The following is a 20,035-nucleotide window of genomic DNA, read 5'->3' on the forward strand; positions in this document are numbered from 1 at the left end:
GGCGAGCACTTTGAACCCCCAAGTGCTTCACAGAAGTTTATAACGCCTGGGCATGAAAATAAAAAAATCATTTTTTTCCACAAAAATGATATTTTTGCCCCCAATTTTTTATTTTCGTAAGGGTAACAGGAGAAATTGGACCCCAAAAGTTGTTTTGCAATTTGTCCTGAGTAGGCTGATACCCCATATATGGGGTAAAACACTGTTTGGGCGAATGGCAGAGCTTGGAAGGGAAGGAGCACCATTTGACTTTTTCAACGCAGAATTGGCTGGAATGGAGATCAGATGCCATGCTGCGTTTGGAGAGCACCTGATGTGCCCAAACAGTGGAAAACCCTCAATTCTAACTCCAACCCTAACCCCAACACACCCCTAACCCTAATATCAGCCCTAACCATAACCCTAACCCTACCCCTAACCCTAATGGGAAAATGGAAATAAATACAATTTTTTAATTTTATTATTTTTCCCTAACTAAGGGGTTGATAAAGGGGGGTTTGATTTACTATTTATGGTGGTTTTTATGTTTGGCAGCTGTCACATGCTAAAAGACGCTTTTTATTGTAAAAATAGTTTTTGCATCACCACATATTGAGAGTTATAATTTTTTCCATATTTTGACCCACCGAGTCATGTGAGGTCTTATTTTTTGTGGGACGAGTTGACGTTTTTATTGGTACCATTTTCGGGCACGTGACATTTTTTGATCGCTTTTTATTCCGATTTTTGGGATGCAGAATGAACAAAAACCAGTGTTTCATGAATTTCTTTTGGGGGGTGCGTTTACACCGTTCTGCGTGCAGTAAAATTGATAAAGCGGTTTTATTCTTCGGGTCAGTACGGTTACAGCGATACCTCATTTATGTCTTTTTTTATGTTTTAGCACTTTTATGCAATGAAAACAATTTTATATAAAAAATAATTATTTTTGCATTGCTGATGACGCTGTGTGGCGGCTCGTTTTTTGCGGGACAAGATGATGTTTTCAGCGGTACCATGGATATTTATATGCATCTTTTTGATCGTGCATTGTTGCACTTTTTGTTCGGCAGTATGATAATAAATCATTATTTTTTGCTTTGTTTTTTATTTTTATTTTTTAAGGGGTTTGCTAAAGGGGTTAACTAATGGGACAGTTTTATAGGGCGGGTCATTACGGACGCGGCGATACAAATATGTGCACTTTTATTGTTTTTTTTTTATTTCCAAAAAATGAATTTATTAGGGAATATTTTTTTTTTTTTTTAATTTTTTAAAAATTATTTTTGCACTTTTTTTTAACTTTATTAGGTTGTCCCAGGGGGAACATCACTGTCCTGTGACAGATCGCTGATCTGTCACATCACAGATCACTGTGACAGATCAGCGATCTGTCACAGGCATAGACGCAAACTTCTTCATGTCTGCGCTTTGCAGGCACTGAGGAAGTCAGCTCCCTACAGGCCCCCGAAGGTCCCCGTCGCCATTTGGATCTGGGAACCTGTAGGGAAAGAGACCCCCGCAGCAGCGCTGCACATTGCGCTGCTGTGGGGGGCTCAGGGAAGCACGGAGGGAGCCCCCTCCCTGCCGATGCTTCCCTTTAACCCCCGGTACACCGCAGTCGTGTTTGATCGCGGTGTGCAAGGGGTTAACGTGTCGGGGGCGGTCCGTGACCGCCCCTGACACATTGTGCCGGGTGTCAGCTGTGATAATCAGCTGACACCCGGCCGCGACCAGCGGCGCTCACCACGTGGGCGCCGCTGATTGCACTAGACGTACTATTCCGTCCTTGAGACTTAGGTCCCAGGTCACATGGACGGAATAGTACGTCCATTGTAGGAAAGGAGTTAAAGGGGAGACCATAATGGCGGACATAATGGGAAAGATAAAAATCAGCCCATAATCGAGTATGAATATAAATATATAAAATTAGAAGGTGCAGCCCTCAAAAAGAAAGGGCTGGAGTGACCAAATACTATGGGAAATAGTAAAGTGAAATATAATACCAAAAAGGTAAGTATATATAATATTACCAGTATAAAGTGCATCGTGCAAATTTAAAGTGACAGTGTCTTTTATACTTGATGGTTTCTTTTTTGCTCCAATCTTTTCCTTGGTTTGTATACACGAGATAGAGCACAGTGGTGCAGTGAGGGTATAAAGCGATCCCACAGGCTACAATGAATCATAACATAATGAGGATTTGAATTTGAATGAAACCATCATGAAGAGTTGAAAATGTAGAAAAATGTAAAAGGTAAAAAGTAGATACCTAATGAAATTAGGATGGTGCCAAAGTAGCGCTATTAAAGCACTAAGCTGGTTATTGGGCGCTTTGTGTACTGCAGAACCTAAAAAAGTCATGGAAATGGTCACTAATGCTGCCTATGTGACAGGTATAAAATAAGGCAGTATGCAGCAGAGGTATTACCTTACGGTACTGTCACACTTAGGCAGGTTTCACACTTGCGTTTTTTTGCGCTGGATTTTAGCGCTAAAAAACGCATGTGTTTTTTTCCTATATTTTGCATGGGATGCGCTTATGTGCGCATACACATGCGTTTGTATGCGTTTTTCCGCGCATGCGTTTTTTTGCGGTATGGGCTCGGGAGCACAAAATGCATCCTGTTGCATTTTTGGGCGTCCGACTTGCCTCAAAAAAACGCATGCGCTCGCAATGCGTTTTTTTTACAGCAAGACACCCATTATAAGTCTATGGGTGCGCATATGTGTGCATTGGCATGCTTATGCATGTGTTTTTTTGCGCATGCTTTTTTTTTTTACCATTAGTTAGACAATGGAATTTAGGGGTTTGGGTTAGAGTTAGGGTTAGTTAAGGGGGTTTAGGGTTAGGGTTAGTAGGGTTTGGTTAAGGGTTAGGGTTAGGGTTAGTATGGTTTGGTTAAGGGTTAGGGTTAGGGTCAGGGTTAGGGTTAGGATCAGGGTATGGTTTGGGTAAGGGTTAGGGTTAGGGTCAGGGTTAGTGTCAGGGTTAGGGTTAGGGATAGGGTTAGTAAAGTCATGGTTTGGGTTAGTGTGAGGGGCCACCTAATGTTGGAAAAAAATGCAAACGCGGTAAAAACGCATACAAACGCATACAAACGCATACAAACGCATACAAACGCATACAAACGCATACAAACGCATACAAACGCTGCATTTTTTTCATGCATGCTCAAAAATGCTTGAAAAAAACGCAGCATTTGTATGCGTTTGTATGCGTTTTTTCAATGCGTTTTTTTGCGGGAAAAACGCGCTGCAGAAAAAAAGCAAGTGTGAAAGTAGCCTTAGCGATGTACCAGCGATGCCGACCAGCGATATGACGCTGTCAGGATCGCTGGTACATCGCTAAGTGGTCGCTAGTGAGCTGCCACACAGGCAGATCTCACTAGCGACATCGCTGGGGACGGGGGTCGCTACTTACCTGTCACACTAGGCGATCCTGCGTCCTCCCGCCCGCGTCCACGCGTCGCTCGTCATCACAGCAGGAAGCGCCGCAGGAAGCTGACGACGAGAAACAGTCCAGCCTGTTCTCGCGTGATCAGCGATAAGCAGCGGGGGAGCCGGTCGTAGGTAAGTATCAGACACAGCGATATCGCTAGCAATATCGCTACAACGTCACTAGTTATAGCGATATTGCTAGCGATATCTCTTAGTGTGACCTGCCCTTTAGTCCCAATGTGTGGCTGAGTGGCGCTCCTGTGCCAGGCTGTGGCAGTGTGCATCTGTGTGGAATAACCCATTATTTAAGTCCTGTGAGCGCCCAGGAGCGGAAGTCCAGCGCTAAAACCGGAAGTGATGTAAGCCAGTGAATCAGAGGCAACTGAACATGTCTACGACAGCTAAGGAAGCGGTTGATATGGAAATTGTCTAGCAGTGGGTCAGCGCCTGCATGCTGGGCACCAGTGAATACATAATAAAGGAAGGAGGAGCTAAATCACAGGGAGCCTCTTTATTGAAGCAGGCTGTGTATGTGTAAAGAAATGCAGGAGATGGATGACACTAGTGAAAGAGGGATGATGCAATCAGGTAGATAAACGCATATAAGGCAGAGATATCAGTTGGAGTGGCGTATGTAGAGGACAGATAATGGGCGGTAGAGAAAAATTGAAGATGGATCAAAATAGATATAAATTAAGCCACATTAGTGTAGAAAAAGTAATATAAAAATTAATATAACAGTAAAAATGGAAAATAAGAAAATCAAGAAAATAAAAAGTAATAAGAAAAAAAAAAAAATAAATAAAAGAAAAATGATAAGTAAAATGAGAAAAATAAGAAAAAATCAAACAAATAATAATTAAAAATAATAAAATATGAAAAATAAGGGAAAATTGTGAAAAAACGGAGAAAATAAAATAAAAATGAAGAGTAAAGGGAGTGTAAAGAATTGTGAAAAATAAATGAATGATAAATGGATGGAGCGAAACTGAGCAGAAAAAATAAAGAAAAAATAAAAATAATAATAAAATAAAAATGAAAAAAATAAAAAGAAATAAAAATAAAACAATTATAAAAATAAAAGTTAAAAAATAAAGAAAAATAATGAAAATTAATGAAAAAATTAAAATAAAATAAAAAAAAAAATGAAAAATGAAAAAATATTGTGTAACTCACCTATCTGTTTGAAAATTAGCGCATCTGAAAAAAGAAAAGAGCGAGGTTAATGGAACATAATTAAACATGCCAATCTATCTCTCTATTCAAGCCCCTAGGTTCCAATGTATCCAGGGTGTATATCCAGAATGATTCTCTTTGTCTGAGTAATTTTATGCGATCGCCACCTCTCCTTGGATAGGGAACCTGCTCTATTATCTGGAATTTCAGTTGTGCCACAGAATGACGTTGTTTAGTAAAGTGGTCCGGTAAGGGAAGCCAAGTCTTGTCACACCTGATAGTGGATTTGTGGCTTGCTATTCTATCCTTCACATGTTGTGTGGTCTCCCCAACATAGAGGAGACCACAAGGGCACTTGGTAAGGTAGATGACGAAATTAGAATTACAGGTAAAGTATCCTTGGACAGGGTAAGTTTTCCCTGTCCTGGGGTGGGTAACATTATCAGACCGGATTACATTGGAACATGCTGCACAGTTGAGACAGGGAAACGTGCCATTGCGCCTTGCGCCAATTAATCCCTGTGAAGTGGTAGGGCATGTGCTGCCTATATCAGCTCGTATCAGTTTGTCCCTAATATTCGAGGGTCTCTTAGTACATATCAAAGTGGGAGTACTGAAGGACTCAATTTTTGGGTAAGCCCTAGACAGCAGTGGCCAGTGCTTTCTAATGCTAGAGTAAACCTTAGGCATGAGGGGATGATAAGTGTACAAATGGGATTCTACCTCTTTTATGCACTGGTGGAGGAGGGGGTCCTAGTGTGAGAACCCGGTTCCTTTCTTTATCTAGTAATCCGACTGGGTAGTGCCTTGTCTGGAATTTCTGTGACATACTGTCGAGTCTGGTTTTGAGGGTTTCGAAGTCTGAAACAATGCGTGCAACCCTATTGAACTGTGAGCGTGGTAAGCTATTTTTTGTCATTCTTGGATGACAGCTGGAATAATGTAATAAAGTGTTACAGTCAGTGGGTTTGCAAAAGAGGTCAGTTGATAGGGTACCTTCTTCATCCTTGAGTACTAGTGTATCAAGGAAAGGAACTTGATCCTTGCTATGGTGTATAGTAAATTGTAATCCTGGGAAAGTGGAATTGAGGTATTGGTGGAAGGTGTTGAGAGAATCTAAGGTACCCGTCCAGACAAAGAAAATGTCGTCTATATAGCGATGGTAACCGATCACCTGGTTCATATATAGGTCATGGGAAAAAACATGTTCAATTTCAAACTGATTCATGAAGGCGTTTGCGTAGCCGGGCGTTACGTTCGATCCCATCGCTGTCCCACATCTTTGGATAAAGAAGGTGTCGTCATATAGTAAAAAGTTCTCATATAGGACTAGTTTAAGTATATCAGTGCATAGTTCAATTGAATCAGCTGATAAGTTAGAATTTGTAAGAAGCAGTTTGGTGGCTTCTATGCCTTTATCATGTGGAATGGATGTGTAAAGACTATTGACATCCATTGTCACTAGAAAGCTATTGGGTGGTACTCGGCCTAGCTGTTTGATAATCCCCAAGAAATGTCCCGTATCCAGTAAAAATGCTTTCGTGGTTTTAATTAGTGGTGTAATGATTTTTTCGAGAAAGATAGACAAAGGTGATAGGATGGAATCTGTGGAGGCCACAATGGGTCTGCCCGGCGGATTGCTCATTGATTTGTTTATTTTTGGTAGTATATACAATACTGGTATAATCGGGTGGGGTTGTGTTAGAAAGGTGGCCGTCATTTGATCAATTACATGTCTATCCAAGTAATGAGATACTAAGTTGTGTATTTTCAACTTAATAGTTCGAGTGGGGTCTCTGGTAATTATCCTATATATATTAGAATCTGTCGGCGGATCTCATCACAGTAGGAGGAGCGATCCATGATTACAATCCCACCCCCTTTGTCTGCCGGTTTGATAATAATAGTTTTGTTGCTTTCAAGTGATCTTAGAGCCATTTTTTCACTATGTGACAGATTGTAATGTGTCGGAGAAAAACCAAGTTTCTGATCGTGAGAGAGTTGTTTGACCTCACGGTCAACCAATTCTATAAAGGTCTCAGTGGCATGGTGAGTACGCGGAGGACAAAAATTACTAGGGTTTCAAAGACCCAAAGAAACGATAGACAATTCGGGAACAGTTACCTCCCCACAGTGGAAAGTGTTATGATTGAGTCACCGAGGAGGAAAAAACAAAACACAAGCTCAGCCCAGAAAATCAGAGAGGTTGGAAACTAGCGGATTGCAGACCCCTAATCCTATCACACAACTAGTAGTAGCCGTGGAGTGTTCCAACGGTGATCCTAGACACCTCGTCACAGCCGGAGATCTAAATAAGCCTAAAGAGAGAAAATGGAAAAACTGACTGCCCCAGAGCAGACCCCAAGGCAATAGGCAGCCCCCAACAAATAATGACGGTGAAATAAGATGAAAACACTAACACAGATAGAAAGATAGGTTGAGCAAACGATGGGGCCCAAGCTAACTAAAAAGGACAGGACAGAAAAGCTGCTGTCTGCAATCCGAGAAAACTCTGCTAAAAATATTACCAACACAACTGATAAGCAAAAAGGACCCTGAAGTCACTAGACTTCAAACCCTATATCAGCACTCAGAATATTCTGAAAGCAGAGCAAAAGAGAACACTGATCAAGGAATAAGAATCCAGCACACTCCCGGCCGGGGATGGCTGAACTCAAAAAACAAGGTAAACAAAACCAAAACTAATAAGTTCAATAGCAGAGCAAAACTTATTTTTGGGAAGCAGGAATCAGACTGGTCTCCAAGAATCCAGCAGAGAAATCATCAGCCACTCAGAAGGGCGTCGGCTGCCTTATATCCAGTCTGAAGTTCCCGTTACCCAGTCACAATCCACCTGATCAAGTGTTTGGTTTCTTTCATCCAAATCAGCCTCACTAACTTCCTTCACCAGAAGAGGGAGATCCTCGGACATAAAAGGTGAATGAACAGAGGAGCTCACAACAGTACCTACCCCTTGAGGAGGGGTCACCGAACCCTCATCCAAGCCACCAGGCCGATCAGGATGAGCCCGATGAAAAGCACACACCAATCTTTCGGCATGAATATCAGAGGCAGAGACCCAGGAATTATCCTCCTGACCATAACCCTTTCACTTAACCAAATACTGGAGTACTGGAGTCTCCGTCTAGCCAGACGGGAATCCAGTATCTTCTCTACCTCATATTCCATGTTACCTTCAACCAACACAGGGTCAGGAGGTGCCACCATAGGAACCACTGGTTCAACAAACCTCTTCAACAAGGACTTATGAAACACATTATGAATCTTAAATGTGACAGGAAGAGCCAACCGAAAAGAGACCGGATTAATAATCTCCAAAATCTTGTAAGGTCCAATAAATCTAGGTTTAAACTTTGGAGAAGCCACTTTCATAGAGATATTCTTTGATGACAACCAGACCATATCACCCACCTTAAACCGGGGACCAATGGTCCTATGCCGGTTAGAAAACCGCTGGGCCTTTTCCTGGGAAAGAGATAACTTATCCACCACTTGGTCCCAAATCTGCTGCATTCTTTCCACCACAGTGTCAACCCCTGGACAGGCAGAAGACTCCACCTGCCCTGAAGAAAATCGAGGATGAAGCCCAAAGTTACAGAAAAAGGGTGACATCAAAGTGGCAGAACTAGCTCTATTATTTAAAGCAAATTCGTCCAAGGGTAAAAATGAGACCCAATCATCCTGATCAGCAGATATAAAACATCTCAAATAAGCATCCAAAGTCTGGTTTGTTCTCTCCGTCTGCCCATTGGTCTGAGGGTGAAATGCAGAGGAGAAGGACAACTGAATTCCCAACTTGGAACTAAAGGTCCTCCTGAATCTAGAGACAAACTGAACTCCTCTGTCCGATACAATGTTCTCGGGAATCCCGTGCAAGCGAACCACCTGTTGCAAAAACAAGGGCATCAACTCTGAGGAAGATGGCAACTTAGGGAGTGGTACAAGATGGACCATCTTAGAGAATCTATCACAAGTCACCCAGATAACAGTCATCCTCTGAGAGACAGGCAGATCAGAAATAAAATCCATTGAAATATGGGTCCATGGCCTCCTGGGCACTGGCAAAGGCATCAACAACCCACTAGAACGAGAACAAGGCTTAGATCAGGAGCAAGTCCCACAGGACTGCACAAAATTTCTGACATCACGAGACAAGGTAGGCCACCAAAAAGACCGACTCTCTAGTACCAAAAATACCTGGATGACCAGCCAACGCGGAGCAATGAACCTCAGACATCACTTTCCTCCTCCACTGGTCAGGAACATACAACCTACCACTGGGACAATGCTCAGGCTTATCCTCCTGAAACTTCTCCAGAGCACATCTCAAATCAGGTGAGATGGCAGAAAGAACCACCCCCTCACCTAAGATGGTAGCAGGCTTGGTCACAATAGGAGAATCAGCCAAAAAACTCCTAGAGAGGGCATCAGCCTTAACGTTCTTAGTGCCCGGAAGAAAGGAGACCACAAAATCAAAACGTGTGAAAAACAAGGCCCACCTGGCCTGTCTCGGATTGAAGCGTTCAGCCGACTCAAGGTAGATCAAACTGTTGTGGTCAGTGAGGACCACAACTTGATGTCTAGCTCCCTCCAACCAATGTCTCCACTCCTCAAATGCCCACTTCATGGCCAACAGTTCTCGATTCCCCACATCATAGTTGCGTTCCGAAGGAGAGAACTTTCGGGAAAAGAAGGCACAGGGGTTCATTTTAGATGTTACAGGATCTTTTTGGGACAAAACAGCTCCTGCACCAGTCTCTGAAGCATCCACTTCCACCTGAAATGGAAGTGAGACATCGGGTTGTCGCAAAACCGGAGAAGAAGTGAACCTCCGCTTCAGCTCCTGAAAAGAAGAAACAGCCTCTAGAGACCAATTCAGCAAATCAGCGCCCTTCTTAGTCAAATCAGTTAATGGTTTGGCAATAACAGAAAAATTGGCTATAAACTTACGATAAAAATTAGCAAAACCCAAAAACTTCTGGAGAGCCTTCAAAGAAGTGGGCTGCACCCAATCATAAATGGCCTGTACCTTGGCCGGGTCCATTTCAATAGTTGACGGAGACAAAATAAATCCCAAAAATGAAATCCTCTGTACACCAAAAAGACATTTTGATCCCTTAACATACAGGGAGTTTTCCCTCAAAATCCGGAACACTGTCCGAACATGTTCCACATGAGAGTCCCAATCCCTGGAAAAGTTCAAAATATCATCCAAATAGATGATCAGAAACTTATCCACAAAGTCCCGGAAAATATCATTCATGAAGCACTGGAAAACAGAAGGGGCGTTAGTGAGCCCAAAAGGCATCACCAGGTGCTCAAAATGTCCCTCCGGAGTATTAAACGCTGTCTTCCATTCATCCCCATGCGTAATGCGAATAAGATTATACGCCCCCCTGAGGTCAAGTTTGGTAAGCCAGCAAGCACCTTCAACTCTAGAAAGTAGGTCAGAAATCAGGGGTAACGGATACTGATATTTAACAGTAATTTTGTTAAGGGAGCGATAGTCAATACAGGGCCTTAATGAACCATCCTTCTTGGCCACTAAAAAAAAAACCAGCACCCAAGGGTGAAGAGGATGGTCTAATATGACCCTTCTCCAACGACTCCTTAATATAAGAACGCATAGCCTCATGTTCGGTTACAGATAAATTAAAAAGTCAACCCTTGAGAAATTTACACCCCGGACTCAGCTCAATTGCACAGTCATAACTCCTATGAGGAGGCAAAGATGCAGACTTACTCTCACTAAACACATCATAAAAATCAGTCAAATAGTCAGGAACCTCATGCGACTGGGGAGAGGTGGAGAAAACAGGAGTGTCACTAAGAGCACATCGACAACCCCAACTCACCACAGACACAGATTTCCAATCCAAAACTGGATTATGGATTTGCAACCAGGGGAACCCCAGCACGATGGTATCATGCAAATTATGCAACACCAAAAATCTGCAATTTTCTTGATGGTCTGGGGTGACCCGCATTACCTTCTGGGTCCAAAATTGAGGTTTATTCTTCGCCAAAGGAGTAGCATCAATACCCCTCAAAGGAATAGGCGTCCGCAGGGGTGTCATAGGGAAACTACAACGTTTAACAAAATCTAAATCCATTAGGTTCAAGGCCGCTCCTGAATCCACAAAGGATTTAGCTGAAAATGTGGACAGGGAGCAGATCAGAGTAATTGCCAGAAGAAACTTAGGTTGTACACCACCTACAGCAAATGTGTGTGCAAAACGTTTCTCTCGTTTAGGGCAGACAGAAATAGTATGAGAGGCATCTCCACAGAAAAAACATAGCTTATTACACCTTCTAAACTCCTGATGTTGCACCCTAGACAAAACTCTATCACATTGCATAGGTTCAGACATTTGTTCAACAGGTGGCAGCATTTCCCGTGTAATTTTACGTTCACGTAAACGCCGATCAACCTGAATGGCTAATGACATAGAATCATCAAGACCAGAGGGAACAGGAAATCCCACCATAGTATCCTTTACGGCTTCTGACAAGCCCTTCCGAAAGAGAGCTGCCAAGGCACCATCATTCCACGTGGTGAGGACCGCCCACTTTTGGAATTTTTGACAGTTCAGTTCTGCAGAATCTTGACCCTGGCTCAATGCCAACAGGGTCTTTTCAGCTTGATCAATCGCATTAGGTTCATCATACAACAACCCCAAGGCCGATCAGACAATTGCTTAAACTCCATCAGAAAAAATATATATTCCTCCTATGACCTCAGAGAAAAAGAGGAAAAAATATACACTCAAAAAAAAAATTGACACTTTTTTTTTTTTAAACAATTCCTTCCTGCTTTTGAGTACCCTAGAATCTGCGGTATGGCTGGTGATTCTGTTATGATTGAGTCACCGAGGAGGAAAAAACAAAACACAAGCTCAGCCCAGAAAATCAGAGAAGTTGGAAACTAGCGGATTGCAGACCCCTAATCCTATCACACAACTAGTAGTAGCCGTGGAGTGTTCCTACGGTGATCCTAGACACCTCGTCACAGCCGGAGATCTAAATAAGCCTAAAGAGAGAAAAGGGAAAAACTGACTGCCCCAGAGCAGACCCCAAAGCAATAGGCAGCCCCCAACAAATAATGACGGTGAAATAAGATGAAAACACTAATACAGATAGAAAGATAGGTTGAGCAAACGATGGGGCCCAAGCTAACTAAAAAGGACAGGACAGAAAAGCTGCTGTCTGCAATCCGAGAAAACCCTGCTAAAAATATTACCAACACAACTGATAAGCAAAAAGGACCCTGAAGTCACTAGACTTCAAACCCTATATCAGCACTCAGAATATTCTGAAAGAAGAGCAAAAGAGAACACTGATCAAGGAATAAGAATCCAGCACACCCCCGGCCGGGGATGGCTGATGTCTGAACTCAAAAAACAAGGTAAACAAAACCAAAACTAATAAGTTCAATAGCAGAGCAAAACTTATCTTTGGGAAGCAGGAATCAGTCTGGTCTCCAAGAATCCAGCAGAGAAATCACCAGCCACTCAGAAGGGCGTCGGCTGCCTTATATCCAGTCTGAAGTTCCCGTTACCCAGTCACAATCCACCTGATCAAGTGTTTGGTTTCTTTCATCCAAATCAGCCTCACTCCCTTCCTTCACCAGAAGAGGGAGATCCTCGGACACAAAAGGTGAATGAACAGATGAGCTCACAACAGGGAAGTTCTGCTTGATGGAGCGAGGGCCTGTAGGCCAAAGTGTTTCTTTAATCTAATAGTGCGATAAAAACGTTGGAGGTCCTTCTCAAGTTGGAACCAGTTCCAGCTGGGGGTAGGGCAGAAGGATAGACCTTTTTGCAATAAAGAGAGTTCATCAGGGGAGAGGAGGTAACTTGATATATTGATCACCAGGTTAGTGACCTCACCTGTGATCTTGTCATTCTTTCGCCTTGATCGTCTGGTACGCCTTGATGATGTAGACCTCCCCTGCGGCCTTTGTGTAAAAAACGCTGTCTGCCGATTCCAGCCGAAGAGTTGCTGCTGGAGCTGAAGGAATCATAGCTTCGTTGATTTTGTGGTCGACGCCAAGTAGAGGAGTCGTTCCATCGGTATACCCTGTTGTTATTGTAGTCTTCGTTATCCCTTTGAAACTTCTGTCTCTTTCGCTCTTGTATTGTTTTTTGATGTTCCGCGAGGATCTTATCCGTCTTAGTCTTCAAGCTGGACCAGTCACTTGAAGAAAGGGCAGTTGTAAGTTGTGTCTCAATGGCCTCTATGGCCTCTATGTTGTGTTTAGTATCTGCAATGGCTTTTTGCAAGTATTCCACTGGGAGAATTATTACATCCAGGGAACATTTTTCTATATTATTCGCAATATTCCTGATTATCAGAGAATAAAGTCGGACGTAAGTTACTCCTGAGACCTCTAGGGATTTTATTCTGATGGTGATATTCTGCCAATGTGGTACAATGGAGATTATACGAGATTAAGCGTCGTCTCTCCTTTTCATAATCTCTGGTTTTAAGCTCCTGAGCAGGAGTTTTTAAGGAAATTGCTAGAGCCAGTAACCTGTGAAAGGATACTGGAGCAAGTAGCTGTGTCATAAGCAAAAGTGTCACATAGGCAACATTAGTGACCATTTCCATTACTTTTTTAGGTCCTGTAGTACAGTACACAAAGTGCCCAAGAACCAGCTTAGTGCTTTAACAGCGCTACTTTGGCACCATCCTAATTTCATTAGGTATCCACTTTTAACCTTTTACATTTTTCTACATTTTCGACTCTTCATGATGGTTTCATTCTAATTCAAATCCTCATTATGTTATGATTCATTGCAGCCTGTGGGATCGCTTTATACCCTCACTGCACCACTGTGCTCTATCTCGTGTATGCACTAAAATTTATGGTAATATATACCTCTTTATTCATGTCTCTGACCTGCTCTGTGCATTGGACGTTATGCTATGAACTGTTCAAATGTATTGATTACTTAGAGCTGTGCTCATTTTGTATATATTGTATATACTGTATACTGTATATCGTCTACTCTGTTTTTTGTTTGACTACGTACCCGGGGTGATTCTTTTTCTGTATATCTAATCAACTTTTGGTGTATTGTGTTTTATTTATATTTGTTTTATTTTCTTACAGCGATATATAATTAAGACGCTGGCAGGGTCGAAACGTCACTTACAATCGCATTTGTAAATCTTCTCCCTGGCCTAATATATGTATCACTATAAATGAATTCTTTATGCAAGTTATTCCACTTGAGTGTGCGGTGAACATTAATCCTATCTACAATTTTCATAGTAATGAAAATAAAGAAATCTCTTTGAATGAGAAGGTGTGTCCAAACTTTTGGTCTGTACTGTATGTATTTTTTTCCTCATTGTTTTAGTCTCCCTAGTGAACTTGAACCTCCGATTGCTTCTCCAATAACATACATGTAGCATTGTAGTCTATTACAAAACTAATGATCTCCTATGAAGCCCAGATGCTACTTCAAATCTGCACCAAATATGCATCAAATAAGAAGGAAAATGCATTAAAAAAACTTCAAGAAAATGCAATAATTGGAGCAGATTGTTTTTGTGTATTATGCAGAAAACATGCTGGTAAAAAGCAGCCAAAAAAAAGCTGTTTAGAATGCAAATTGAAAATGCAATTTATACTAGGCATGAATACGGATTTAGAGGTTGTCTAAATTTTGACCATATAACACATTTCTGGAGCCAGATCAAAGCATGTGTGGTCCGCACATCCACGTATATGCATGATGGATGTCATAAAGGGGTTAATATCCTTTCATTTACATTTAAAGGGTCATTACTCACTTTCTTCTTGCTCGGTCTCCTTTAATTTTGGAAATAGAGGAACATTGGATAGGTATTGATTTCCAATGCTAAAGAAGTATGACAGATACGTCACATAATGGACACCGGCGGTGACCAAACAGACCCCAATGACTTACATTAGGGGCTCATTGAGGTCTGCCAGGATATCCATCATATTGACAAAATATTCCTGTGAAAAACAAATTAATCTAAACAGGAGACTCTGACACCTCCTCAGTGTCTGCCCAGTGATATCAAGACATTCATTAGTTACTAATAAATATCTACAATCATACTGTATCCAGCCTTTAATATCTGTATATGTCACTATCTCTCTACTTACAGTCTGATGTTCTCTGCGCTGTGCTCTTCCTCTTTTTTGATTCCATTTTATCATCACTGACCTCTTCTCCCTCCTCTTCACTACTGGACACATAACATAGACTATATGCAGTAACGCTCTCATAAATGACTATTCCTCTAATCTCTCTTTTATAGGGTGATTTAGAGTGGGTTCATGCAATACAATCATGGTGTTTAGTTTTTTTCAAAACTAATGTGTAAATTTATTCTGACAAATTCAGAACATTACAGGACAGCGCAGAGTACTGCACAGCTCCAGCAGGTGGCGCTTTTAAGCCTAAGAACATTGAGTGTTGTGCAGTAAATAGCGATACAGGTCAGCGCAATAATGACATCACGCTGGTCTGTGTCCGCAGGCAGTAGGAGTTAGGGCAGAAAACAAAGCACTACAGCAGCCTTTTCCTTCTCTGGCTAAAGAGGGCTGCACAAGTTCAAGCCTAAGTCAGTCATCGTGGGCTTCAGGTGATTAAATGGGGACATTCAGGCATGGAATAGAAATAAATGGCATAACTAAAGGGGCTGTAAAAGCCAAACTGGCACACAAATCATCATCTCTATAGTGCCCACTTCCCATTTATTCTCGCCTTTTTATTGCTCTTCTGTGCCAGTTGGGTGCGGTTTTTTTCTTTGTGTAACCCATATACCCAGACAAGATTGAGAGCCCTGCTGAAGGGCATACTTGGAGGGGTGCAGTATTTAAAAGGTTGATTGGTAACTCCTGGCCTATGGTGAAGACCAGACAGATAAAGCATGCAATGGATGAAAAAAGAAGCTCCGATGGCAGGCAGCAGGGCGGCCGGATAAATGAGCAGTGAGGTGACTATTAGGGTTATTTTTTTTTTCTTTACCATTTGCCAGCCCTTTACGGTTTATTTTTGCGATCCTTGATAATCAAATCGCAAAGTGTTCCAAAGCAGAACTGTGCATTGGAAATTCGGCCCAAACTTGAGCCCACGTGTTTAGCTCAGTTCTTTGCAAAACCATTGCTATAACAAGCGGATTCCGGTAAGGATAATGAAATTATGAGTTATGCATCTGTGTTAGAAGCCATAATGCAGCCCCCCATGATGTTTGCATTGCATGCTCAGCTCCTGTGATGTTATTTTACTGCATGTTTGTTTTAAGCATCCTCTAGTTTTGCATCCTCTGTTCAGTGAGTGTAAAGCTGGCAGCCACTAGTTGTGTTAGATATTCCTTTCTCCTTTGCTGCTATGTATGTTATATTGCTCAGCTCTTATATAATGCATGATAACAGCATCCTGTATCATTGCTACTGCTGTGATAATACCCTGTATTGCTATTACCTGCCAGTATTTGTGCATTGTATACTGTCTACTAGTACTGACATGCTGTATTATCTGTCTTTTGTAGTTTTTAGATGAATCATCCACATTTTGTACAACAATCTGCTGAATAATCCATCTGTTATCACCTCCCATTGTTGTCCATATCATCCCAATAAATATAGACTTAAGCACCCATACAGTCTTGTTTCTGGGAGTGGATGAAAGGTTAAGCTGTATGCTGGAATCCACACAGTGTCATACGTGGAAGAAGGCAGAACAGTAAAAACGGACCGCTGGTTGCACACAGTGGTTACCCAGGCTATGCGGGACCCGCTATCACCCAAACTGCTCCGCATACGGGTACTACAGCAGCCGCCATACAGCTGCAGGGAATAAGAGTCCAGGGCTCAGTTAAAGACAACTGGTCGCACGCTGTGATTGCACAGACAGTACAGGACCGCTAACACCCACACTGCTCCGCATATGGGTATCACAGCAGCCGCCATACAGCCACAGAACGCTACTGCAGCCCGCCAAGAAGTGCTATATCTTTCACGCCACGCAGAAGCCCACCATGCAAATGTAGCGCCCACAGGAGTATGGTCGCCACAGTGGCATTACCTTCCTCCTAGGGAGTGTGATGTCATGCTTGGAAGAAATAAAGGATCTCTCTGGCAGTTAACCACAACACCGTTCCATTCCAGGTCAGCAGAGGGAGCTTTGAACCAAAACTGGGGGAGGAGCTACTCTTGAGGACAGGAAGGGAGAATGAGGCGTTCGTGTGAGGAGGGCAACGTGTGTGGACGTGAGGAGAAGAGCTGCCATATGAAGGAGTTCTAGAGAGAATAAGCAAGTGGAACTTCAGTGTAACACAATACTGCAAGTACCTAAAACTAAGCGCTAGGAAGGAGACTACACAACCCATCTGCCTAGAGAGATTCCTAAGTTGCTTAAAGGCTAGCCAGCTCCTGTGCCATCTGTAATCTGGACCCTGGACTGCATTTGCCAAGCAAAGTAAAGGTAAAGAAACTGCACCCTATTGTGTCTTTGCCTTCTTCCTGCAAACTCTCCAGCACTGCTACATCTCTGTGCCAAACACTACACCCTCTTTCTCAACACCTACCCTCTTCATCTATTCTGCCCTGGGACTACATCCCTGCCTGTGAAGGGCTTCACCATCATTGCTGCACCCCACCATCTGTCCCAGAGGATCTGTCTGCAGCGTCGGCTTAACATCTTCATTGCCGAACACCACAGGTGGCGCCACGAATCATTCACTCATAAACTTTATTCCATCACTTAATCCCTTTTACATGGGTGCCCAGGGCCTCGGACCGGGTCACCGCTGCTGTGACATTCCCCTTTGAGAGACCGGCCTGGTACCGAGTACCCCACAGCCCTGGGAGGGCGAACCACATTCTGTTATTATAGGTCATTTTCCAGATTCAATACCTCAGAGCCTTACTGTGACCTATAGTGCCATGCTGTCTCTATGTGCTTGAGTCACACAAAAGAATCCAACTTGCCCGTAGCTGCAGAGAGCTCACACCCTTGTGCTAGTGCTAATTGATGGGAACCAAGCTTCAAAGAGCTCCTTCCTGGAGTTTATTAAAGAACACATTGCATTGCTTTTTATGACCTGGTGGAATGCAAGGGTGGGGGGCACATTTAAGGAGTGGAGGGGAGATCTCCCTCATAGTCATCCTTTATGGTCTCAAAAAAAAGCCAGGCTGGGCAACCCTTGCCGCCACTGCGAACTGCACACTCGCAAGTAACCTCCTCGTCTTCCTGTAGTGCTGCAATCCCTCTCCCCGTGCACTTCTGACCTTGCTCTGCATGTTACCGTCCCAGGTTGGGTCAGTGACTTCATCATCCACCAACTTTTCTTCCACTTCCACACTCTGATCCTCATCCAGATTCGATGAGTTAACAAAATAGTTGTTGGCAATTGTGTCTCCTCATCATTCACCTCTTGTGACAGTAATTGTTTTTTCCCACCATCATCTTCTTGTGTGCGTGGCTGCTCAAAAATTTGGGCATCGCTACATGTGATCTTCTCATGCCCCACTTGAAACAGGCAGGGCAAAAGTCCAGAATCTTTAAATGAAAATGTGAACAGCTCTTTGGAGTGTCCAAGTGTGGGATCACTTGTCTCCGTGCACTCGGCATGGTAGGAGGTATGAGGATCAGGGTGAGGAATATGTAGTCCAGAATCACGGCTACTGAGACTGGACCATGTGGATGAAAGGGTGGTGCTGGCAAAGTGACTGGAAGCCTGATCTGCTATCCATCCAACAACCTTTTCACAGTGGTGTTTGGCCTTCCACTGGAAAAAGGGGGACAGGAAGCTAGATTGATATAATGTGTGTTTGTTGTGCTCCCACAGCACGCACAGTTTCACATTAACCAAGGCCTCAGCCTTTGAGCTAATCATCGTCAGCATCACATCCACTTCCCTGTTCCTTACCAGGTGCATTGCCCATTTTAAATTACATATGATATACCCCTGTTGAGAAAACATTGCAGCATTAGTATCTCAGGAAAATTTTCACATCTCAGATGGACTTGTTACACTGCAGTAGCAATATATCAATGTTATTGCTAACAAGCCAAGTCTGGCTGTAAGCATTTGACGCACAACTGGCACAGTATAAATGCTGTATAATATTTCCCTGCTGAAAAAACTTTGCATAATTACTATCACAGAAAAGTTACACACCTCAGATAGACTTGTTACACTGCAGTTGCAATATAGCAATGCTATTGCAAGCAACCAAGTTTGACTGCATGGTTTTGACACATAACTAGCACAGTATAAATGCCATATAATATTTCTCTGCTGAAAACACTTTGCATGATTACTATCACAGGAAAATTTGCCCACCTCAGATGGACTTGTTACTCTGCAGGAGCAATATAGCGATGCTATTGCTAACCAACCAAGTCTGGCTGTATGCCTTTGATGCACAACTGGCTCAGCATAAATGGCGTATAACAATTTCAGGATTAAGAGCAAAAAGAATATTATTATCCTTGAGATGGGCTTTTGGTATGAGTTGCTGCAGAAAGGACATTAAATTTTGGCACAATCTCTCCCTAAGTGCTGCTGACAGCAGTATTAATTGTCACGCTGGCACCTTGGCAGGTAGGCGTGAGCGAGGGGGTTGTGGCCCCACTGTGCTACAAACTAGACTACCCTGGAAGGGGCGTGACTAGGACAGCTACCTCGGTCTTCGCTGGAGCCTCTGATGGTGAGGTCAGGCTTGTGCGGCAGGTAGCTGCCAGGTGCCTCTCCAGGGTGGTGTCTGGCTGTGGCTGCTGATCCCACTGGGGAACAGGATGCTAGGACAGGTGCGGGCAACAGGCACGACTGACAGGCAGGAGAACACGGCAGGCATGGCTGGTGCTCTGGCAGGCAGACATGGCTGATACACTGGCAGGTGGGTATGGCTGAGACACTGGCAGGTGGGCACGGCTGAGACACTGACAGGCGGGAACGGCTGAGACACTGGCAGGCAGGCATGGCTGAGACACTGGCAGGTGGGCACGGCTGAGACACTGGCAGGCAGGCACGGCTGAGACACTGGCAGGCAGGCACGGCTGAGACACTGGCAGGCAGGCACGGCTGAGACACAGGGACACGGGCAGGAAGGAGTGGTGTATGGAATAGGTAGAGACCTTTTCACACAGGAAGTGCAGGTACTGGTACTGGCAGGAAGGAGTGGTGTATGAAGGAACAGGTTTAGACCTGTTTACACTGGAGGAGAACCGCAAGGCTGCGGAGAGGAGCTGCAGTTAGCAGCAAGAGGTTCTGCAGCAGCAGAACAAAGCAAAACCGCAAGAGTATGGAGCACAGGTAGAATCACAAGTGTGCAGAGCACAGGCAGAACTGCAAGGGTGCAGAGCACAGGCAGACAGAGAGGACACAAGGATAGGCACAGCAGCGAAAGGAGCTACAGACAGGGAGA

General features: G+C 43.4%; 1 protein-coding gene across 2 annotated transcripts in view; it reads right to left on the reverse strand.

The window, feature by feature from the left end:
• The window catches only part of ELF3 (E74 like ETS transcription factor 3), a 136,204-nt gene that overhangs the window by 95,849 nt on the left and 20,320 nt on the right, over nucleotides 1-20,035 (reverse strand). For both annotated transcript variants that reach the window (XM_073561066.1, XM_073561068.1), the window contains exon 2: nucleotides 4,597-4,620. The gene's annotated coding sequence lies outside the window, so the exon portion shown is untranslated. The remainder of the gene's footprint in view (nucleotides 1-4,596; nucleotides 4,621-20,035) is intronic.

This window comes from Dendrobates tinctorius, unplaced genomic scaffold, assembly GCF_039654945.1.
Source record: "Dendrobates tinctorius isolate UK_male_01 unplaced genomic scaffold, ASM3965494v1 ptg000312l, whole genome shotgun sequence".
Taxonomy (NCBI): Eukaryota; Metazoa; Chordata; class Amphibia; order Anura; family Dendrobatidae; genus Dendrobates; species Dendrobates tinctorius.